The following is a 24,819-nucleotide window of genomic DNA, read 5'->3' as shown; positions in this document are numbered from 1 at the left end:
TGCAGACGACACAAAGGCTGGTGGAATTGCGGAAAGCGATGAGGACTGTCAGAGGATACAGCAGGATTTAGATTGTTTGGAGACTTGGGCCGAGAGATGGCAGACGGAGTTTAATCCGGACAAATGTGAGGTAATGCATTTTGGAAGATCTAATGCAGGTAGGGAATATACAGTGAATGGTAGAACCCTCAAGAGTATTGAAAGTCAAAGAGATCTAGGAGTACAGGTCTACAGGTCATTGAAAGGGGCAACACAGGTGGAGAAGGTAGTCAAGAAGGCATACGGCATGCTTGCCTTCATTGGCCGGGGCATTGAGTATAAGAATTGGCAAGTCATGTTGCAGCTATATAGAACCTTAGTTAGGCCACACTTGGAGTATAGTGTTCAATTCTGGTCGCCACACTACCAGAAAGATGTGGAGGCTTTAGAGAGGGTGCAGAAGAGATTTACCAGAATGTTGCCTGGTATGGAGGGCATTAGCTATGAGGAGCGGTTGAATAAACTCGGTTTGTTCTCACTGGAACGAAGGAGGTTGAGGGGAGACCTGATAGAGGTATACAAAATTATGAGGGGCACAGACAGAGTGGATAGTCAGAGGCTTTTCCCCAGGGTAGACGGTTCAATTACTAGGTTTAAGGTGAGAGGGGCAAGGTTTAGAGTAGATGTACGAAGCAAGTTTTTTACGCAGAGGATAGTGGGTGCCTGGAACTCGCTACCGGAGGAGGTGGTGGAAGCAGGGACGCGAGTGACATTTAAGGGGCATCTTGACAAATATATGAATAGGATGGGAATAGAGGGATACGGACCCAGGAAGTGTAGAAGATTGTAGTTTAGTCGGGCAGCATGGTCTTCACGGGCTTGGAGGGCCGAAGGGCCTGTTCCTGTGCTGTACATTTCTTTGTTCTTTGGTTGTGTTAAATCATTCCCTGTTGTGTAAATGTGTTCCCGGTTGTGGAAATCGATCCGTCAGAAGCAGAACCTTTCTGCGCCATTACGGAGACGAAATTTCAATTCCTGATTAATTCAATCGTGTCACCAAGGGGTAGTTTCGACCCCTGGATTCCCAGTCAAGCGACAGAACCTTGTGTTTTTGTTATGAAGACAGTTAATTCAGCATGAATATTTTAAGATACTAATATGGAAGCGCCCAACGTGGGGCTCGAACCCACGATACTGAAATTAAAAGTACCATGCTTTACCGACTGAGCTAGCCGGAATGCTGCACTACCTATTGCAGATTAGCGGCGGTGCTCATTTGGAGGGTCAGTGTTGACTCGTTGGGTCGAATGGCCTCCTTCTGTTCTGGAGATTTTACGATTCGATGATACAAGGAGGTTGATGCGGTGGAGTCCTTCTGCCATACTGCCCACTCCTGACACCATGTAGAAATGCTGGTCTCTCAATGACTGGCGACCAAGGTCTTGTAATAAAAAATAATTAAATTAATAATTGAGCAGGTGCTCCTGGTTTCTGCTCTGACCGCGATCCGGGGAGAACTGCTCGAATCCAGACACGTGATCATGTTATTTGCGTCATCAGGTCATCACGTGACCATTCGGCCTGCACAGGTCTCTTTCTGTGCCGTAATTTCTAGATTCCATCATTTTAATTTTCTTCCAGACTGGGAAGTGTGGTCCTGTTCCATTTGAATTTCTAATATATTTCCAATGTAACTGATGTTGTGACACAAACTATTAAATCAGTGGAATTGTGCGTTTAGGGAGTTGCGATTTTCGAGTCTCTCAAGGCTTCTCTCCAAATCCAATGGCCATTTTCCACGAAGTATCAACCCCTCCTCACATAAACACTATCAGAACTTAGAAAAATACAGCACAGTACAGGCCCTTCGGCCCACGATGTTGTGCCGAACCTTTTTCCTAGATTAATCATAGATTATCATTGAATTTACAGTGCAGAAGGAGGCCATTCGGCCCACCGTGTCTGCACCGGCCGACTATTGGTCGCTTGAATGGAATAACTTCCTGGAGTGATTCCAGGCTGGTTTTAGAATGTATTCCATCGACCAAATAACTAATAAATGATACGTTGAACGCAGCTGCGATGGCCGAGTGGTTAAGGCGTTGGACTTGAAATCCAATGGGGTCTCCCCGCGCAGGTTCGAATCCTGCTCGCAGCGGCTGTGATTCGAATTGTTTCTTCGAAAATTAGTACGTTTTCCGATTGTTTGTAAATAAGCGGTTTGAACGTTAATCAAGTTCAGCCAGATATTTAACATTTTTGGGGGGGGGTACTGAACGAAATATTCAGATGAATAAGGAACTCACACCCAAAACAGCAATCAGTAAATAACAACATTTGCTGCAACGTTCGGAAGGAGAAGCAGCAACGGCAGCGAATGGAAACGTGGTTTGGTTTCATTCAGCTGAATGTATTTCTGGGTAAAAAGATCGTGGCAGAAATGGAACATATTTTTAAAATATTTTCTTGTTCTCTTTCCGTTGTCTCTATCTGTTTCTTTGTTTCTTTCACTCTCCCTCACTCATTGTTTTTGTGCTTCTCCGGGGACTCATTGGATACACAGCGAAACTCAGCCCCATCTCATCCCAACTCTTTTGGACCAACACGTCCTGGTGATGGACGGTCCTGAATCAGTGAAAGAATCGACAACCTATTCCATTCTTGGCTCTGTGAGAAGTTCCATTCCTGGTTGTGAGGTGGCTCTGAGATAAAGGGATCGAGAGAGAACGAGGTGACTGCAGTCTGACTCTTACTCTGAAAACCAGTTAGTGCGCCCTTGTAGAAAGTGGATGTGTCTGAGAACAGGAGGAAAGCAGATCATGGGTCTGTGATTGATTTTATTGAGCAGGACCTTGAAAAGTGATGCAATCTTCTCACCCTTCAGCGCCTGTCTGAGAACTGGCAAGGAATTAAGGCTGATATTGAAACGGTTGATTTTGAATTAGTCTAGGCAAATCGATTCTTTATGAGGTGTTGGTATATTGTTTTCAGAGACACTGTCATACTTTCTTAAAATATGATTTGTGCTTGTTTTTGTTTTGTTCAATAATTTGGGGAATCTATTTGGAGCGGGTGCAGTTTGTTAATATCTGTGCCGCTTGCTTGTCCAGCTGCCCGTGCAGCAGCAGCTCCATTCCTGTCGAGATCTGCGGACACAAACAGGTTATCCAAACAATTGCGCACTGCTGCCATCTCCTGGTTGAACGCGAGTTGTACAACACGGTAACGCTGTATTCGTAACACATTTCAATTGGAGCAAAAGAACATTAACATGGTTAAATATTATCATTGTAGTAATCATCTTGAAATCCCCAGATATCTGATTTCTGACTGAGCTACCCAGCTCTACCCGATCTATCGGAATATGAAAGATTCCCATTGCAGCCATATTGGTTACAAGAATATCGAATCCCTGATTTAATACATTCACCCGCTTCATTGTTTGTGTATTCGTTCTATAAATACAGAGGGGGCAACATTGCCCAGTGACAGGTGGTGGTATAGTGGTGACTGTCCCAGCATTTGACCCAGATTCAGTTCCTGCCCATCACAGTGGTGAATTATTTAATTAGATACCGCAGGTCAGGACAGAAAAGGAGTGGACACTCCTCAAATAAAATTCACCAATTGTTTTCATCACCCATGGGTTCCTTATGTAATAACCAGCATCAATTTGTTTTGAGTGGAAACTTAATTTAAATAAACGACAATCTTCAACATTAATAACTAAGTTCTCAGTCTGCAACAATAGTAAATAGGTGGGTTAAACGGGACAAAAATACGAGCCACGCAAAGTTCCGTTTACAAAATGAGCTTAAAACACTCCTAGTGGCTGAATAACTTAATCACTAAGTAAGTTACATAATTAATACCAGTAAAAAGTTATTACTGAAACAGGATGAAAAGGGCAGCATCAGGGCACAAGGACAAGGTAACGTCTCAGACCAGAGTAAGAGTCCAATGTAATGACACACAGAACATCATTACATAGAACATGTATCAACCCCTCCTCACATAAACACTATCAGAAATATATTGCATAAATACATTTATTGTGGACTGGTGCCATCTCCTGGCTGATCGGGAGCCGTGTGACACAGACACTTTCATTCAGGAGCGTTTTAAATTGGAGTGAAATTCACACAAACAACACGAATTTCTTTCTGCTCACTGTGCCAGGTATAGTGATCTGTATTAAACAGCAGGAGCGGGATCCGCAGTCTTCACCTTGTTTTAAAATAATTTAGAGTACCCAATTAATTTTTCCCAATTAAGGGGCAATTTAGCGAGGCCAATCCACCTAGCTTGCACATCTTTGGATTCTGGGGGCGAAACCCACGCAAACACGGGAGAATGTTCAAACTTCACACGGACAGTGACCCAGAGCCGGGATCGAATCTGGTACCTCGGCGCCGTGAGGCAGTAGTGCTGACCACTGTGCCGCCATGCTGCCCTCGCAGTTTCGTTGTTGAAATAAAATCAAAAGAAACAATTTTTGTCCCTTGCTTTTCGTACTGGGATCATGGGTAAATTGGGTTATTTTTGGTTTGTTGGCCTCCACTGCGAACAGAATAAAACACATACGGGACCAGTCTTTGCCGTTGCTGAGTAAGCACTGTGCAATGGTCACTCCGAACGATCCTGTCATGAAGCTGCTCTTCAAGTATTCTCTTTCTCAATCTGCCGCAGGCTGAGCTGACACATTGGAGGTGAGGGCGAATCCTATCTGCTGGATCTGCCTTTTTCCAGTGGTGGCTTCCGGTCATGGAAAACGGTCCACATTTTCCACGATCTCGCCATTTTATTCTGTGTGCCATTTCTATGTGAGTGTTGACAACATTATTCAGCTCTTGGTATTCACCATGATTCAGGCACAGCACGGTAGAATAGTGGTTAGCACTGTGGCTTCACAGCGCCGGGTCTCATGTTCGATTCCCACTTGGATCACTGTCTGTGTTCTCCCTGTGTCTGCGTGGGTTTCCTCCGGGTCTCCAGTTTCCTACCACACTCCAGCGGTGTGGAGTATAGGTGGATTGGCCATGCTAAATTACCCTTAGGTTAGATGGGGTTGCTGGGATACAGGGAAAGGGTGGACTTCAGTGGGGTGCTATTTTAAGAGCTGGTGCAGATTCCATGGTACGAATGGCCACCTCTGCACTGTAAATTCTATGATTCTACATTCCCTTAAAAAATGCATAATGAATGAAAACCGCTTATTGTCACAAGTAGGCTTCAAATGAAGTTACTGTGAAAAGCCCCTCGTCGCCTCATTCCTGCGCTTGTTCGGGGAGGCTGGTACGGGAATTGAACCGTGCTGTTGGCCTGCCTTGGTCTGCTTTAAAGGCCAGCGATTTACCCCAGTGTGCTAAACCAGCCCCTGCCTGGTTTCTAGTCTAAACCAGTCATCTCACACGTCTCCAGACTGAAAATCATCTTTCGTCGTTTGAAGTTCTAGACTGTCCACGTATCAGTTCAGAAAATTTCCAAGTTTGTACCATCATCAAACTTTGAAACTGTTCCCTCTACACCATGATCTAGCACATTGTTATATACCAGGGAAAGCAAATATTCCAGTAGGAACCCATGTCGCACACTACAAACCTTCTTCCAGTCCGAAAACTCTCTACTGGCCATTATATTCTGTTTCTGATTATTCAACCACATTTATATCCATATTGCTGCTGTCCCTTTTATTCCAGGAGCTACACATTTCGCTAATTCTGTGCAGTTTTGGTTTCCTTATGTAGGTAAATACGGTTCAGAGGAGGTTTCCTCGATTGGTCCAGGAATGAGCGGGTTTTCTAATGAGGAAAGGTTAGACAGACTGCACTTGTTTCCAATAGAGATGTGAAGAGTGACAGTTGATTTGATTGAAGTACATCAGATTTTGAATGGTCTTGGCAAGGTGGAGGTGGAAAGGATGTCACTGCTTGTGGGTGAGACCAGAACTACTGGGCAGTTAAAAACAAGGATGTCGCCCTTTTCGGATGGAGATGTAGAAATTTCTCACAGAGAGTTGTGCGACTTTGGAGGTCCTGCAGCAGGAGTTCAGGGAGCTAGGCAGAAAGTTAAAAGACAGGACCTCGAGGGTTGTAATCTCGGGATTACTCCCTGTGCCACGTGCCAGTGAGGCTAGAAATAGGAAGATAGAGCAGACAAACACGTGGCTAAACAGCTGGTGTAGGAGGGAGGGTTTCTGTTATCTGGACCACTGGGAGCTCTTCCGGGGCAGGTGTGACCTGTATAAGATGGACGGGTTGCATCTAAACCGGAGAGGCATAAATATCCTGGCCGCGAGGTTTGCTAGTGTCACACGGGAGGGTTTAAACTAGTATGGCAGGGGGGTGGGCACGGGAGCAATAGGTCAGAAGGTGAGAGCATTGAGGGAGAACTAGGGAATAGGGACAGTGTGGCTCTGAGGCAGCGCAGACGGGGAGAAGTTGCTGAACACAGCGGGTCTGGTGGCCTGAAGTGCATATGTTTTAATGCAAGGAGCATTACGGGTAAGGCAGATGAACTTAGAGCTTGGATTACTACTTGGAACTATGATGTTGTTGCCATTACAGAGACCTGGTTGAGGGAAGGGCAGGATTGGCAGCTAAACGTTCCAGGATTTAGATGTTTCAGGCGGGATAGAGGGGGATGTCAAAGGGGAGGCGGAGTTGCGCTACTTGTTCAGGAGAGTATCACAGCTATACAGCGAGAGGACACCTCAGAGGGCAGTGAGGCTATATGGGTAGAGATCAGGAATAAGAAGGGTGCAGTCACAATGTTGGGGGTATACTACAGGCCTCCCAACAGCCAGCGGGAGATAGAGGAGCAGATAGGTAGACAGATTTTGGAAAAGAGTAAAAACAACAGGGTTGTGGTGATGGGAGACTTCAACTTCCCCAATATTGACTGGGACTCACTTAGTGCCAGGGGCTTAGACGGGGCAGAGTTTGTAAGGAGCATCCAGGAGGGCTTCTTAAAACAATATGTAAACAGTCCAACTAGGGAAGGGGCGGTACTGGACCTGGTATTGGGGAATGAGCCCGGCCAGGTGGTAGATGTTTCAGTAGGGGAGCATTTCGGTAACAGTGACCACAATTCAGTAAGTTTTAAAGTACTGGTGGACAAGGATAAGAGTGGTCCGAGGATGAATGTGCTAAATTGGGGGAAGGCTAATTATAACAATATTAGGCGGGAACTGAAGAACATAGATTGGGGGCGGATGTTTGAGGGCAAATCAACATCTGACATGTGGGAGGCTTTCAAGTGTCAGTTGAAAGGCATACAGGACAGGCATGTTCCTGTGAGGAAGAAAGATAAATACGGCAATTTTAGGGAACCTTGGATGACGAGTGATATTGTAGGCCTCGTCAAAAAGAAAAAGGAGGCATTTGTCAGGGCTAAAAGGCTGGGAACAGACGAAGCCTGTGTGGCATATAAGGAAAGTAGGAAGGAACTTAAGCAAGGAGTCAGGAGGGCTAGAAGGGGTCATGAAAAGTCATTGGCAAATAGGGTTAAGGAAAATCCCAAGGCTTTTTACACTTACATAAAAAGCAAGAGGGTAGCCAGGGAAAGGGTTGGCCCACTGAAGGATAGGCAAGGGAATCTATGTGTGGAGCCAGAGGAAATGGGCGAGGTACTAAATGAATACTTTGCATCAGTATTCACCAAAGAGAAGGAATTGGTAGATGTTGAGTCTGGAGAAGGGGGTGTAGATAGCCTGGGTCACATTGTGATCCAAAAAGACGAGGTGTTGGGTGTCTTAAAAAATATTAAGGTAGATAAGTCCCCAGGGCCGGATGGGATCTACCCCAGAATACTGAAGGAGGCTGGAGAGGAAATTGCTGAGGCCTTGACAGAAATCTTTGGATCCTCGCTGTCTTCAGGGGATGTCCCGGAGGACTGGAGAATAGCCAATGTTGTTCCTCTGTTTAAGAAGGGTGGCAGGGATAATCCCGGGAACTACAGGCCGGTGAGCCTTACTTCAGTGGTAGGGAAATTACTGGAGAGAATTCTTCGAGACAGGATCTACTCCCATTTGGAAGCAAATGGACGTATTAGTGAGAGGCAGCACGGTTTTGTGAAGGGGAGGTCGTGTCTCACTAATTTGATAGAGTTTTTCGAGGAGGTCACTAAGATGATTGATGCAGGTAGGGCAGTAGATGTTGTCTATATGGACTTCAGTAAGGCCTTTGACAAGGTCCCTCATGGTAGACTAGTACAAAAGGTGAAGTCACACGGGATCAGGGGTGAACTGGCAAGGTGGATACAGAACTGGCTAGGCCATAGAAGGCAGAGGGTAGCAATGGAGGGATGCTTTTCTAATTGGAGGGCTGTGACCAGTGGTGTTCCACAGGGATCAGTGCTGGGACCTTTGCTCTTTGTAGTATATATAAATGATTTGGAGGAAAATGTAACTGGTCTGATTAGTAAGTTTGCAGACGACACAAAGGTTGGTGGAATTGCGGATAGCGATGAGGACTGTCTGAGGATACAGCAGGATTTAGATTGTCTGGAGACTTGGGCGGAGAGATGGCAGATGGAGTTTAACCTGGACAAATGTGAGGTAATGCATTTTGGAAGGGCTAATGCAGGTAGGGAATATACAGTGAATGGTAGAACCCTCAAGAGTATTGAAAGTCAAAGAGATCTAGGAGTACAGGTCCACAGATCACTGAAAGGGGCTACACAGGTGGAGAAGGTAGTCAAGAAGGCATACGGCATGCTTGCCTTCATTGGCCGGGGCATTGAGTATAAGAATTGGCAAGTCATGTTGCAGCTGTATAGAACCTTAGTTAGGCCACACTTGGAGTATAGTGTTCAATTCTGGTCGCCACACTACCAGAAGGATGTGGAGGCTTTAGAGAGGGTGCAGAAGAGATTTACCAGAATGTTGCCTGGTATGGAGGGCATAAGCTATGAGGAGCGATTGAATAAACTCGGTTTGTTCTCACTGGAACGAAGGAGGTTGAGGGGCGACCTGATAGAGGTATACAAAATTATGAGGGGCATAGACAGAGTGGATAGTCAGAGGCTTTTCCCCAGGGTAGAGGGGTCAATTACTAGGGGGCATAGGTTTAAGGTGAGAGGGGCAAAGTTTAGAGTAGATGTACGAGGCAAGTTTTTTACGCAGAGGGTAGTGGGTGCCTGGAACTCACTACCGGAGGAGGTAGTGGAGGCAGGGACGATAGGGACATTTAAGGGGCATCTTGACAAATATATGAATAGGATGGGAATAGAAGGATACGGACCCAGGAAGTGTAGAAGATTGTAGTTTAGTCGGGCAGTATGGTCGGCACGGGCTTGGAGGGCCGAAGGGCCTGTTCCTGTGCTGTACATTTCTTTGTTCTTTGTTCTTTGTTCTTTGGAACTCTGCCTCAGAAGGCGGCGGAAGCGGGACATTGATTATTTTTAAGGCGGAGATTCAGCAAATAAATCAAAGGTTTATCGGGGTTACATACAAACATTGCATTCAGCCAACTACCTGGATGCGCAAGCATTCGTTTGTTTTTCTTGATATCTGAGGATAAATTCAGAGTCCTACACCATGGTGAAACGGTCTTTAAATGTCGCGTTCGTTTCTTCACGTGTTCTGTACTGACACATTCTCTGGAGCTCAAACTTGCTCCCGATTTCAGTCAATGACACCACATGGATCGTACTGATTAAACATAAACAGGGCTCGTCCGGGATTTGAACGCGGGACCTCTCGCATTTTACCGTTAATGGAAATCCCTAAGCGATAATCATACCCCTAGACCAACGAGCCAACCAGCAGACAGCCATTACTCAAACCAGCTTATCATTGCGTCCCGAAGCCTATTGTATCAGCTCAATGCGCTTTTTAATTCCTGTTCAATTTTGTTTCGTTGTTGAAATAAAATCAAAATAAACAATTTTTGTCCCTTGCTTTTCGTACTGGGATCATTGGGTAAATTGGAGTATTTTTGGTTTGTTGGCCTCCACTGAGAACAGAATAAAACACATACGGGACCAGTCTTTGCCGTTGCTGAGTCAGCACTGTGCAATGGTCACTCCGAACGATTCTGTCATGAAGCTGCTCTTCAAGTATTCTCTTTCTCAATCTGCTGAAGGCTGAGCTGACACATTGGAGGTGAGAGCGAATCCTGTCTGATGGATCTGCCTTTTTCCAGTGGTTGCTGCCGGTCATGGAAAACGGTCCACATTTTCCACGATCTCGCCATTTTATTCTGTGTGCCATTTCTATGTGAGTGTTGACAACATAATTCAGCTCTTGGTATTCACCATGATTCAGTCAGTGGTGGTCTGTGGAAAGTAGGAGTCAGTCTGTGGAGCTCTGTCTCCCATAGTCTTGACGTTCAGAGTGACCATTACACAGTCCTTGTGGCGACAAGGTCCCATTTGCACATTGAGGATTCGCACCATCCGGTTATTTGACACTACCACCCTGCTAAGTGCGATCAATTTTGAAATACAATTGCTGCATATTTCAGTCCCTGACACTATATGGCAGAGTCAGATTCATTCCATATTTGTAATATACCAATCATTCTTCGGCTTGTTACATATCTTCTGCAACAATCTGTCTTTGGGATTCAGTTAAATCGCTTTGCGAGAGTCTCTGGGACTGTATGAGAGTCTGTCATTCATTCAGTATCTTTCATTCTCTGAAAATCTGTGTGAAGGTCGAAGAAAATCTGTAATGATCAATCTCTGATATTGTTATTGAGTGGACAAAATCATTATGTTGTTTGCTAGTTTCCGTTAAAACGTCTGCATATCAGAATCATGACAAAACTTTCAGTGGCAGTGGGCATGCGCGTGTGTTGGGGGAGGTGCATATCGACATTTGGGTGGTGAATGACTCTTTATCTGTCAGCCCCTGCTGTGCACAGTAACAAGTCTGACAACACCAGGTTAAAGTCCAACAGGTGTGTTTCAAACACTAGCTTTCGGAGCACTGCTCGTTCCTCAGGTGAATGAAGAGGTATGTTCCGAAAACATATATATAGACAAAGTCAAAAATGCAAGACAATGCTTTGAATGCCAGCATTTGCAGGTAATTAAGTCTTTACAGGTCCAGAGATGAAATGAAAATGAAAATGAAAATCGCTTATTGTCACAAGTAGGTTTCAAATTAAGCTACCGTGAAAAGCCACGTTCCGTCGCCTGTTCGGGGAGGCTGATCCGGGAATTGAACCATGCTTCCGATCTGACTCAGTCGGCTTTTAAAGCCAGCGATTTAGCCCTGTTAGAGGGGTGTGAATTGGCTCACACTAGGACAGTTGGTAGGATTTCGCAAGCCCAGGCCAGATGGTGGGGGATAAATGTAATGCGACATGAATCCAAGGTCCCGGTTGAGGCCGTACTCATGTATGCGGAACTTAGCTAGAAGTTTCTGTTCGAAATTCATGACTTCATCAGTGGCCTCATGGCTAAGGTGTGAGTGATGTTAATCATGATGTGATCAAATGAGTGTCTGTTTCAGTCTTTCCGCAGGGAGTTTTCAAGCTGAGGTGAAACATGTTGGACATGGTCTGGGAATGTTTCACTCCGGTCCATTCCCAACATATCCTGCCCTGATGGGATGGGCATTTCCTTCCAATCGTTGCAAAACACTTTTTAAATATTGATTAATATTCGTTAATTATCATTTATTAAGTATTGTTTCATATGTTTAGTTTAGTTTATTTAAAAATACTAATTACTAGACGCGATAAATTTTTACTTTCATTCCCGAAACAGCCAAATTGGGTGAAAACCATCAATGAGAGGCAAAGGGAGCGCCGATCATTTGTGTGGCCAGTGGTTTGTTTATGGAGCTGAGTAAATATTCCGGAGCAGAGCCGCTGCGAGCGGGGTTCGAACCTCCGCGGGGATACAATAATGTGGGTTTGTTGTTTGTGCCCACTAATTTGGCGAGGAATGGAGCTGCTGCTGCCCGGTGAGCTGGGCAAGCAAGAAGCACAGATATTGACCTACTGCACCCGCTCCAAATAGATTCCCCAAACTACTGGGCAAAACAAAAACAAGCACAACTGATCTTTTCAGAAACTATGTCAGTCTCTACGAAAACAATACGCCAACACCGCTTCAAGATTCGATCTGCTGTAAGAATTCACTATGAACTGCCTCAATGTCAGCCGTAATTCCTTACCAGCTCTCAGTCAGAAGCTGACTGTTTCGAAGTTTCCGTCACTTTTCTAGGTCCGGCTCAGTAAAATCAATCACACCCCCATGATCTGCTTTTCTCCTGTTCTCAGACACATCCACTTTCTACAAGTGCGCACGAAATGATTTGAAGAGTAAGAGTCAGACTCGTTCTCTCTCGATCCCTTTATCCCAGAGCCACCTCACAACCAGGAATGGAACTTCTTACAGAGCAAAAATGGAATAGTTTGTCGATTCTTCCACTGATTCACGACCGTCCATCACCAGGACGTATTCGTCCAAAAGAGTTGGGATGAGATGGGGCTGAGTTTCACTGTGTATCCAATCAGTCCCCGGAGAAGCACAAAAACAGTGAGTGAGGGAGAGAGAAAGAAACATATAGAGAGACAACAGAAAGAGAACAAGAAAATATTTTTTAAAAATGTTCCATTTCTGCCACGATCTTTTTACACAGAAATACATTCACCTGAATGAAACCGAACCACGTTTCCATTCGCTTCCGTTGCTGCTTCTCCTTCCGAACGTTGCAAGAAACTTTATTATTTATTGATTGTTGCTTTGAGTGTGAACTCCTTATTTATCTTTATGTTTCGTTTAGTTTCCAAAAAGAACGTTTTTCTAAAAAACTGAATTCGATAAATGTTAACACCGTTAACAGACAACCAACCGAAATTCCGATTCATTGTCGAGCCGGCAGCTTTTCCGGGGAGTTGAACAAACATTTCGAATTTGAGGGGGGGGAACGCTATTGGATTTGAAGTCCAACGACTTGCCCACTCGGCTATCACAGCTGCATCATTCAACAGTAATTTGGTCGATAGAATACATTCTAAAACCGGCCTGGAATCACTCCAGGAAGTCATTGCATTCAAGCGATCAAAGCGGCCCCGGGGTTTATGTGAGGAGGGGTTGAATCTTGTGGGAAAATAACCATTCGATTTGGAAAGAAGCCTTCAGATATTCGAAAATCTGAGTTCCCTAAACGCACAATTCCACTGATTAAATAGTTTGTGTAACAACATCAGTTACATTGGAAAAATATTAGAAATTCATGTTCCTTTTCAAATGCAGCAGCACTAAATTTCCCAGTCTGGATGAAAATTAAAATGATGAATCTAGAAATTAGAGCACAGAGGGAGACCAGTGGAGACCGAATGGTCACGTGATGACGCAACTAAAATGATCACGTGTCTGGATTCCTGCAATTCTCCCCGGATCGCAGTCAGAGCACAAGCCAGGAGGAACAGCTCAATTATTAAATCAATTATTTTTTTTAATTACAACTCCTTGGTTTCCAGTCATTCAAAGACGAACATTTCTATATGGTGTCAGGAGTGGACATTATAGCAGAAGCATTTGAACGCATCAACCTCCTTGCTTCATAGAATCGTAGATTCTCCAGCGCAGAAAGCCATTCGGCCCAACAAGTCATTACTTACCCTCCGAATGAGCACCGCAGCCACTCTCCACAAGAAGAGGTTTAATGGGCAATGCAGCACCACCTCGGCTAGCTCAGTCGGTCGAGCATGGAACTCTTACTCCCAGAGTCGTGGGTTCGAGCCCCATGTTGAGCGCTTCATTACTATTATCGGAAAAGATTGATGCTGAATGAACTGTCTTCACAACAAGAAGGCAAGGTTATGTCGCTGGACTGGGAATCCAGAGGTCTGAACTAACCCTTGGTGACAAGGTTTAACAAATCTGGAATTGAAATTTCGCCTCAGTAATGGCGCAGAAAGGTTCTGCTTCAGGTGGATCAATTTCCACAACTGGGAACGATTTGACGCAACCACAGTGAAGATCTGTCACCAGCAGAGTGACGGTTCCGACAGAAAGAGCACAGTTACACAGCAGAGAGCACAGTTACACAGCAGGATATACATTTACAAACAGGGCCTCTCTGTGTGCAGCAGAAAACACATTTTCCGAAAAAAACAGTTTCTTCATATCGGCACCTTTTCTGTGTGTCATTGTGTGTGTGTCCTGATAGTCTCTTCCTGCATTTCTCTGTGTCTTTCTCTGTCTGTCACAGCCGTGATGATGTTACGGATTCATCTCACTTTTCCCAAACAGTAATTGTGATTGACAGATACAGAAATATTTTCACACTGACATTCAGTACCAATGTCTGATAGAGACTGAATTCCACTCTCACAAAAAGTACCAGACATTAACTCATAATGAAGGCATCCTGCTCTCACAACCTGTTCCAGAGACTGAGGTGCAGAGTGTTCCCTCCACTCGCGAACACTACCTGTGATTTACAGATACAGAACAAATCTCAGTCAGGTGAGTAGCAGAGTTTGATGGGTACGACATGTATTCCACAATCGCCTTCTCTGCGCCAGATAATCAGACGCAGTCGACATACGGTGTCTGTGTTGTTTTAACAAGAGTTTTACACAAGAACCGGAACACATTTACACAATATCAGGGTATAAGACTGAGGAGCAGAAGTAGACCATTCAGCTTATCGAATGTGCTCTGTATTTCAATGAGATCATGCCTGATCTGATATATGACGTGTTATGACCTCATACGGTGGCACGTTGTCACAGTGGCTACCTCGCAGCGCCCGCGATCCGGGTTCAATTCCAGCCTTTGGTCACTGACTGTATGGAGTTTGCACTTTTTTTCTGGGTTTCCTCCGGGTGCTGCGATTTCCTCGCACGTCCAAATGTGTGTGGGTTAGGTGGAATGCCCATGCTAAATTGCCCCTTTGTGTTTATAAAGTTGGGTAGTGCGTTACAGGGATGTGGTTGGGGCATTGGGACTCTTTCAGAGGGTCGGTGCAGAGTCGATGGGCGGAATGGCCACCTTTTACATTTTAATGATTTCATGATGATCCTCATGCCCACTTTCCCGGCTTTTCATCTCTAGATTTCATAATTAACCTTTAAAACCAATACTCCAACCAAGCCTCAGGGACCAGTAACTCCTCAATGGGCGCTAATTTTCCGGTTGCCAATCATTTGATCAGTCTGAGGGAAGTCGCATCCTGGAAACATCATAAATTGATCCAGTTCTAAAGTAAATTAAGTCGTTTTAGTCCCTGATAACCATAGGCTGCTTTCCCTGTTGACGGTGAGACCTGACTGATGGTGATTTAACCTGAGGATCATGATACCTCAGGCGAGCGGCAAGGCTGTGAAGGCGGGGTTTTCCTGATTCAGTTCTATTGTAACCGTGTGATCTGAATCTAAATAACCTGGTTCTCACTCTGTTAATATTGTCTCACGCTGAGGCAGACCTCACCGATTGGATAGACGAGTGATCGTTCTTCAGTCTTGTCATGGACGAATCCGCTAAATATAAGACCATAAGACCATAAGAAATAGGAGCGGAAGTAAGGCCATTCGGCCCATCGAGTCCACTCCACCATTCAATCATGGTTGATTTCAACTCCATTTACCCGCTCTCTCTCCACAGCCCTTAATTCCTCGAGAAATCAAGAATTTATCAACTTCTGTCTTAAAGACACTCAACGTCACGGCATCCACCGCCCTCTGTGGCAATGAATTACACAGACCCACCACTCTCTGACTGAAGAAATTTCTCCTCATCTCTGTTCTAAAGTGACTCCCATTTATTCTACGGCTGTGCCCCCGTGTCCTAGTCTCCCCTGCTAATGGAAACAACTTCCCTACATCCACCCTATCTAAGCAATTCATTATCTTGTAAGTTTCTATTAGATCTCCCCTCAACCTCCGAAACTCGAATGAATATAATCCCAGGATCCTCAGACGTTCATCGTATGTTAGGCCTACCATTCCTGGGATCATCCGTGTGAATCTCCGCTGGACCCGCTCCAGTGCCAGTATGTCCTTCCTGAGGCGTGGTGCACAAAATTGCTCACAGCATTCTAAATGGGGCCTAACTAATGCTTTATAAAGCTTCGGAAGTACATCCCTGCTTTTATATTCCAAGCCTCTTGAGATGAATGACAACATTGCATTTGCTTTCTTAATTACGGACTCAACCTGCAAGTTTATCTTTAGAGAATCCTGGACTAGGACTCCCAAGTCCCTTTGCACTTCAGCATTATGAATTTTGTCACCGTTTAGAAAATAGTCCATGCCTCTATTCTTTTTTCCAAAGTGCAAGACCTCGCACTTGCCCACGTTGAATTTCATCAGCCATTTCTTGGACCACTCTCCTAAACTGTCTAAATCTTTCTGCAGCCTCCCCACCTCCTCCATACTACCTGCCCCTCTACCTATCTTTGTATCATCGGCAAACTTAGCCAGAATGCCCCCAATCCCGTCATCTAGATCGTTAATATATAAAGAGAACAGCTGTGGCCCCAACACTGAACCCTGCGGGACACCACTCGTCACCGGTTGCCATTCCGAAAAAGAACCTTTTATCCCAACTCTCTGCCTTGTGCCTGACAGCCAATCGTCAATCCATGTTAGTACCTTGCCTTGAATACCATGGGCCCTTATTTTACTCAGCAGTCTCCCGTGAGGCACCTTATCAAAGGCCTTTTGGAAGTCAAGATAGATAACATCCATTGGCTCTCCTTGGTCTAACCTATGTATTATCCCTCCAAAGAACTCTAACAGGTTTGTCAGGCACGACCTCCCCTTACTAAATCCATGCTGACTTGTCCTAATCCGACCCTGCACTTCAAAGAATTTAGAAATCTCATCCTTAACAATGGATTCTAGAATCTTGCCAACAACCGAGGTTAGGCTAATTGGCCTATAGTTCTCCATCTTTATCCTTGCTCCCTTCTTGAACAGGGGGTTACAACAGCGATTTTCCAATCCTCTGGGACTTTCCCTGACTCCAGTGACTTTTGAAAGATCATAACTAACGCCTCCACTATTTCTTCAGCTATCTCCTTTAGAACTCTGGGATGTAGCCCATCTGGGCCCGGTGATTTATCAATTTTTAGACCTCTTAGTTTCTCTGGCACTTTCTCCTTTGTGATGGCTACCATATTCAACTCTGCCCCCTGACTCTCCGGAATTGTTGGGCTTTTACTCATGTCTTCTACAGTGAAGACTGACGCAAAGTACTTATTTAGTTCCTCAGCTATTTCCTTGTCTCCCATCACTAGATTACCAGTGTCATTTTGGAGCGGCCCAATGTCAACTTTTGCCTCCCGTTTGTTTTTAATGTATTTAAAGAAACTTTAACTATCATTCTTAATGTTACTGGCTAGCCTACCTTCATATTTGACCCTCTCTTTCCTTATTTCTCTCTTTGTTATCCTCTCTTTGTTTTTGTAGCCTTCCCAATCTTCTGACTTCCCACTACTCTTTGCCACATTATAGGCTTTCTCTTTTGCTTCGATGCATTCCCTAACTCCCTTTGTCAGTCATGGCTGCCGAATCCCCCCTCTGATAATCTTTCTTTTCTTTGGGATGAACCTCTGTACTGTGTCCTCAATTACTCCCAGAAACTCCTGCCATTGCTGTTCTACTGTCATTCCCACTAGGCTCTGCTCCAAGTCGATTTTCGTCAGTTCCGCCCTCATGCCCCTGTAGTTACCTTTATTTAACTGTAACACCTTTACATCTGATTCTACCTTCTTTCTTTCAAATTGGAGATTGAATTCTACCATGTTTTGATCACTGCCTCCTAAGTGCTCCCTTACTTTAAGATCTTTAATCAAGTCTGGCTCATTACATAACACTAAGTTCAGTATGGCCTGTTCCCTCGTGGGCTCCATCACAAGCTGTTCCAAAAAGCCCTCCTGTAAACATTCAATGAATTCCCTTTCCTTGGGTCCACTGGCAGCATTATTTACCCAGTCCACCTGCATATTGAAGTCCCCCATGATCACTGTGACCTTGCCTTTCTGACATGCACTTTCTATTTCGTGGTGCATTTTGTGCCCCCGGTCCTGACCACTGTTTGGAGGCCTGTACATATCTCCCATTATGTTTTTTTTGCCTTTGTGATTCCTCAACTCTACCCACACAGACTCCACATCATCTGACCCTATGTCGTTTAGTGCTATTGATTTAATTTCATTTCTAATTAACAAGGCAACCCCGCCCCCTCTGCCCACCTCTCTGTCTTTTCGATAGGTTGTGAATCCCTGGATGTTTAAATGCTAGTCCTGAACCCCCTGCAACCACGTCTCTGTGATGCCTACCACATCATACCTGCCAGTCATAATCTGGGCCACAAGCTCATCTACCTTGTTCCGTACACTGCGCGCATTTAAATATAGCACCTTTAATTCTCTATTGACCGTCCCTTTTTGTTTTCTTAGTGTGGTGGACCTTGGTTTACTGAGCCTTTCCATACACTGTGTCATATTTTGTGGGATGGGGACTATCGTAACCTCTCCTGAGTTTTGTCTTTTCGTGCTTTTTTGTATTCCTAAGCTGCTACGCTTCCCACTGATTACTTCACCTCTTGGTTCCCTGACTTTCCCTTCCCCCCCAATCTTTAGTTGAAAGTCCTATTGACCACCCTATTTACTCTTTTCGCCAGAACACTGGTCCCAGCTCGGTTCAGGTGGAGACCATCCCAACGGTATAGGTCCCCCCTGTCCCAAAACTGATACCAGTGTCCCATGAAAAGGAACCCCTCTTTCCCACACCACTCTTTCAGCCACGTGTTAACTTCCCTTATTCTTGCCTCCCGATGCCAATTTGCACGTGGCTCGGGCAGTAATCCGGAGATTATGACCCTTGAGGACCTGTTTTTAAATTTGAATCCTAGCTCTTTATAATCTCTAAACAGGTCATCTTTTCTAGACTTGCCTGTGTTGTTGGTACCGACATGGACCACAACAACTGGATCCTCCCCTCCCTCTCCAGTATCCTTTCAAGCCGGTCAGATATACCAGGCAACGTACCATGCGGGACTCTTTATCCTGCTCACAAAAGATACTATCTATCCCCCTGATAATAGAATCCCCTACAACTACAACTTGCCTATTTACTCCCTCCCCTTGAATGGCCTGCTGAACCATGGTGCCTTGGTCAGCTGACTCATCCTTCCTGCAGCCCTGTTCGCCATCCACACAGGGAGCAAGTGCCTCATACCTGTTGGACAGGGTCAAGGGCTGAGGCTCCTGTGTTCCTGACTGCTGGTTCCCTTTAACTGCCTGACCTGCAGTCACACCCTGCTGTCCCTGGCCACTGGCAGGATTTAAACTAGTTACTCTGACAGGTGTGACTGCCTCCTGAAACACAGTGTCCAGCTAAGTCTCCCCCTCCCGGATGTGCCTCAGTGTTTGAAGCTCAGACTCCAGCTCATCAACTCTGAGCCGGAGCTCTTCGAGCAGCCAACACTTACTGCAGATGTGGTCGCTGCAGCTCGCAATGCGATCTGCCAGCTCCCACATCAAGCAGCTCAAGCACATCACCTGACCAGCCATCGCTAATTAATTAATTAGTTTAATTTAAGTTTACGAGTTAAGCTGTGTTTTGTTTTAAATGTGGTGCCGATTTGCTATCAACCACAATATGAAGGCACTTTCTGGAAAATTTACCATTCAATCAGCAATAGTCTCATCGTACCACAATAATTTATCATTAATCTGCTCCAAGTATACTTTCACGACTCGCTGAAAGAATATAATCCCTATTTCCTGGGGAATAAAGCCAGGCAGGAGTAGAAACCTGTAACTGAATGATCAGAAAATGTCCATCGTGAAATGTGCGTTCTGATGATCGACGGATTCCTCTGTGAAGCCGGGAGCGTTTGTTTTTGCTGTCAAATGCTGGTTGATTCCAGTCTTTCAGCGGGGGCCTTTCACACTGTGTGGAAACATCTTGGAAATAATATTGAAGTGTTTCACATCAGTCCATTCATAAAAGTCCCTGAAAGTGATGGGAATTCATTTTATTGAAAAACACTGCATTTCCAACATTGAACACGGGGCTGGAGTCAAAGATCATAGAATTTACAGTGCAGAAGGAGGCCATTCGGCCCTTCGAGTCTGCACCGGCTCTTGGAAAGAGCATCCTACCTAACGTCAACACCCCCACCCTATCCCCATAACCCACTAACCCCACCCAACACTAAGGGCAATTTTGGACACTAAGAGCAATTTATCATGGCCAATCCACCTAACCTGCACATCTTTGGACTCTGGGCGGGTATTTTCCATCAGTTCATGGATGCAAAACGAATTAAGACGTTTCGACGCATGCACTTGTCGGTTGAGGTGGCCGAGTGGTGAAGGCGATGTACTGCTAGTCCATTGCGCTCTGTAACGGCGTTCGAATCCCATCCTCGTCGATTTTTCATACGCTGTTTTCTCGGAAGTGGGACTCATTTTCCGATGATGGATCTGCAATCACTGACGTGCAAATCCATTCCAGGTTGTGAGGCCGGATTGCATCGAGCTGTGTTGGAAAAGCGAGAATTCAAAATTCAGTCTTGTTCTGATTGAGATGAATTGATCGGGTAGGGAGAGAGGAACCACTTTGATTTGACTTACTGGCACATGTACTGAAGTACAGTGAAAAGTATTTTTCTGTTACCAAGGCACATACACATTACATACAGAGTGGGCAAAAAAAGAATAATCGACACAGTGCATTGCCAAATGGTACATCGACAAACAGTGATTGGTTACAGTGCGGAACAAGTGGACAAACAAATTAAATCCATGAGCAAGAGCAGCATAGGGCGTCGTGAATAGTGTTCTTACACGGAACAGATCAGTCCGAGGGAGAGTTGTTGAGGAGTCGAGTAGCTGTGGGGAAGAAGCTGTTCCTATGTCTGGATGTGCGGGTCTTCAGACTTCAGTGCCTTCTGGCTGATGAAATAGTCTGTAAAAAGTCAAAACCTGGGGGGGGGGAGGGTCTCTGATAATGTTGTCTGCTGTCCTGCGGCAGCGGGAGTTGTAGGCAGAATCACTGTTCGGGTGGCATGCTTGTGTGATGGGTTGGGCTGAGTTCACCACATTGCAGTTTCTTGCGAAGTTGGACCGAGCAGTTGCCATACCAAGCTGTGATGCAGCCCGATAGGATGCTTTCTATGGCGCATCTGTACAAGTTTGTGAGAGTCGAAGCAGACATGACGAATTTCTTGTCCTTCCTTCGGAGGTAGAAAGGATGTTGGGCTTTCTAGATTGTTGCATCAACGTGAGTGGACCAGGACAGACTGTTGGTGATGGCGACCCCCAGAGTTGTAAAGCTATCGACCATCTCCACTTCGCACCCATTGATGCAGACGGGTGTGTGTGTTGTGCAACGCTTCATGGCGTCGATGATCAGTTCCTTGGTCTTTCCGATATTTAGACACAGGCTGTTTTAGGTACTGTTATGGGCGAGGCGTTTTCCGAACCCCAAAATGTATCAGAAAGTTCTACCGATCTCTCCCTTTAATGGATTTGTTGCTTTTCCTAGCACATGGCTTTTTCCCTAGGTGTGGGATTACAATTATGGACACGTGGGTTTTTAAACACAAAACATTGTTTATTCCATGAACTCAACTGAACATCTTAAATAAACATTGGATCTCTTACCACAGCTTACTTCAAAGATAACTCAGAAAATATTGCAACAGTAAATAATTCCTTAAACTGTTCCTTCAAACTTCCAAGAGACTTAACACCTTGAAACAGAATCACATCAGGTTAAAGGCTTTACAATCATCAGTTTAAATCACCCAAATGATCCAAAGATGGTCTTTTATGTCAGAGATCCAGCTCCCTGCTAACACAGACACTCCCAAGCTCTTTTCAAACTTGCAGCTCCCTGGAAACACACAGACACACACAAGGTGCTTTTTAAACTGAAAGTAAAAACCTGAAAAATGGCTGACCTAAAGCCCAGCTCCACCCACTCTCTGGCATCACTGTTTTCTTAAAGGTACATTGCTCAAATATCCATGTCTTAAAGGTACTCTTACATGACAACTCCACCCAAGAAAAAAAAACTTCAATTTCAAGATGGTTTCATTTTTCACTTTTGCACCATTCACTAAGAAATATACACAGTAAATATACACTTTCGCTTAAAAAACAACAACACATGCAAACAGGTATAATAATATAGTCCATTTTTTCTTTGTTATTCTTCCTCCAACCGAAATCCTTCTCGATTGACAGTCTCTTTGAACAAAATCTCTGCACGAGATCTCTGCACGGGGGCAGCACGGTAGCCTTGTGGATAGCACAATTGCTTCACCGCTCCAGGGTCCCAGGTTCGATTCTGGCTTGGGTCACTGTCTGTGCGGAGTCTGCACATCCTCCCCGTGTCTGCGTGGGTTTTCTCCGGGTGCTCTGGTTTCCTCCCACAGTTCAACGATGTGCGGGTTAGGTGGATTGGCCATGATAAATTGCCCTTAGTGTCCAAAATTGCCCGTGCGGTTACTGGGTTATGGGGATAGGGTGGCGGTGTTGACCTTGGGTAGGGTGCTCTTTCCAAGAACCGGTGCAGACTCGATGGGCTGAATGGCCTCCTTCTGCTCTGTAAATTCTATGATAATGATCCATCCATTCCTCTACTACTCTGCATTTCTCTGTGGAATCAGATACTTTAGTTCAATCTGACCACATAGTCCTTTGCAATTCTCCAATACAGGGACATTGGTGATCACAGCTTTCAGGCAGTCAAATGCCTGTTGAAAGTACGCTGTCCATTGAATATTTTTACGTTTCTTCAGCAATTCCATCAGTGGAGTAATCACGCCACAAAACGTTTGCACTAAAGTTCGATTAAATCCACTCATTCTAAGAAATCGCATTATTTCCCTTCCTCTTGAGGGTATCAGAAACTCCTCAAGGAAAGTGACTCGGGCTCCTGCAAATTCACTTTCGGCTAGTTTCATTACCAACCCCGCCACCTGAAGTCGATCGAAGAACTCCATACGATGCTTTAAATGTTCTTTCCATATCTGGAAGTTGGAAATAAAAGCAGATTGTCCTACTTTCTCAATGCAATCATTCAAACGTGGGATAGGGTAAGAGTCAGTTCTTGTAACTGCATTCATCTTTCTATAGTCCACATACAACTGTTGGGTACCGTCTGGTTTAGGTACCATCACTATGGGTGAGCTCCATTGGCTGCTACCCACTTCAATTATGCCATTTTAAGCATACTCTCAATCTCTTTGTTAACGTGTGCCAATTTTAAAGGATTAAGTCTATATGAATGTTGTTTGATAGGAACAGCATTTCCTACATCTACATCATGTATAGCCATTTTAATACTCCCCAATTTATCACTACAAACTTGCCCATGTGATTTCAATAACTCTCTCTGGTCAGTTCGTTTTTCCTCTGGAAGGTAACTTAACAATTCATACCAAATTTTAAGAACATCCTCATCATCCAATTTAATTTGAGGATGTCAAATTCACAGTCATCTGGATTTGGTTCGTCACTTTGAGTTAGAATCATTAAAACCTCCTTTTTCTCTCCTTCCCTTTCAAAGTACCTTTTAAGCATATTCACATGACACACTCGGTGAGTCTTCCTTCTATCTGGTGTTTTTACCACTTAATTCACCTCATTTAATTTCCTTTCAATCTGATACTGTCCACAAAACCTAGCTTTTAAAGGCTCCCCTGCAACTGGTAACAACTTTATCCCCACTGGCAAAACTACGAACTTTGGATTTCTTGTCCGCTAACCATTTCATTCCATTTTGTACAACTTTCAAATGTTGTCTAGCCAATTCACCTGCTCTATTTAATCGTTTCCTAAAATTTGACACGTAATCCAATAGTGTAATTTCCGATTTCGCACCCACCAATTTTTCCTTAATCAAATTAGGCGGACTAAAGGACTAAATTTGGTAGACTCATTAGGTGCATCCCTAATTGCAAACAATACGAATGGGATTCATTTATCCCAATCCTCTGGTTAATCTTGACAATACGGCCTCAACATTGGCTTTAATGTCTGATGCAAACTTTCTGACACTCCCTGCGATTCTGGATGGGACGCAGTTGATTTAAATTGTTTTATTCCTGAGCTATCCATAACTTCTTTGAATAACTTTGAAGTAAAATTAGTTCCTTGATCGGATTGAATTTCTGGTGGTAGTCCATATCTAGTAAAGAAATGAAGTAACTCCTCCACAATCCTTTTAGCTGTAATATTACGTACTGGAATGGCCGCTGGAAACCTAGTAGACACATCCATTACAGTCAAAAGATATTGATTCCCACTTTTTGTTTTAGAAAGCGGTCCTACACAATCGATTAGGGCCCTTGTAAAAGGTTCCTTAAATGCTGGAATGGGTATTAAGGGCGCTGGTTTTATCATTGCTTGAGGTTTCCCTATCACTTGACATGTGCGACATGATTTATAAAATCTAACTACATCTTTATGTAGTCCAGGCGAGTAAAACAATTTTGGATTTTAGCTTGAGTTTTCCTTATTTCCAAATGACCTCCCACTGGTACCTCATGTGCAACTCGCAACACCTCCTTTCTATACCCTATCGGCAATTCTACTTGATGATCTTCTGCCCACTTTTCGTCCGCCTGCATATGTACAGGTCTCCATTTTCTCATCAGGCCATCATGTTTACGGTAATAACACACTGGTATACTCTCAGATTCCTCTTCCGTGTATGCTTTCTGATATATCCGTTTTATTTCTACATCTTTCTGTTATAACTCCGCAAATATTCCTGAACTAAAAATATCCGCCTCATCCTCCACCTGTTCTTGTTCTTTTTCAACCATCTGATCAAAAATTGTTGCTGATAATTGCACTTCAACTTCACCTTTACTCTTTGATTTCTCCTCTTGTCTTCACCTGTA

General features: G+C 44.5%; 1 non-coding gene across 1 annotated transcript; it reads left to right on the top strand.

The window, feature by feature from the left end:
• Nucleotides 1–2,055: 2,055 nt before the first annotated feature.
• trnas-uga (transfer RNA serine (anticodon UGA)) lies at nucleotides 2,056–2,137 on the top strand. The gene has a single exon. It is a non-coding gene; the product is annotated as a tRNA-Ser (tRNA).
• Nucleotides 2,138–24,819: the final 22,682 nt, after the last annotated feature.

Source organism: Scyliorhinus torazame, chromosome 24, assembly GCF_047496885.1.
Source record: "Scyliorhinus torazame isolate Kashiwa2021f chromosome 24, sScyTor2.1, whole genome shotgun sequence".
Classification (NCBI taxonomy): Eukaryota; Metazoa; Chordata; class Chondrichthyes; order Carcharhiniformes; family Scyliorhinidae; genus Scyliorhinus; species Scyliorhinus torazame.
The sequence above is the reverse complement of the archived record's forward strand: the minus strand, read 5'-3'. Positions and strand labels throughout refer to the sequence as shown.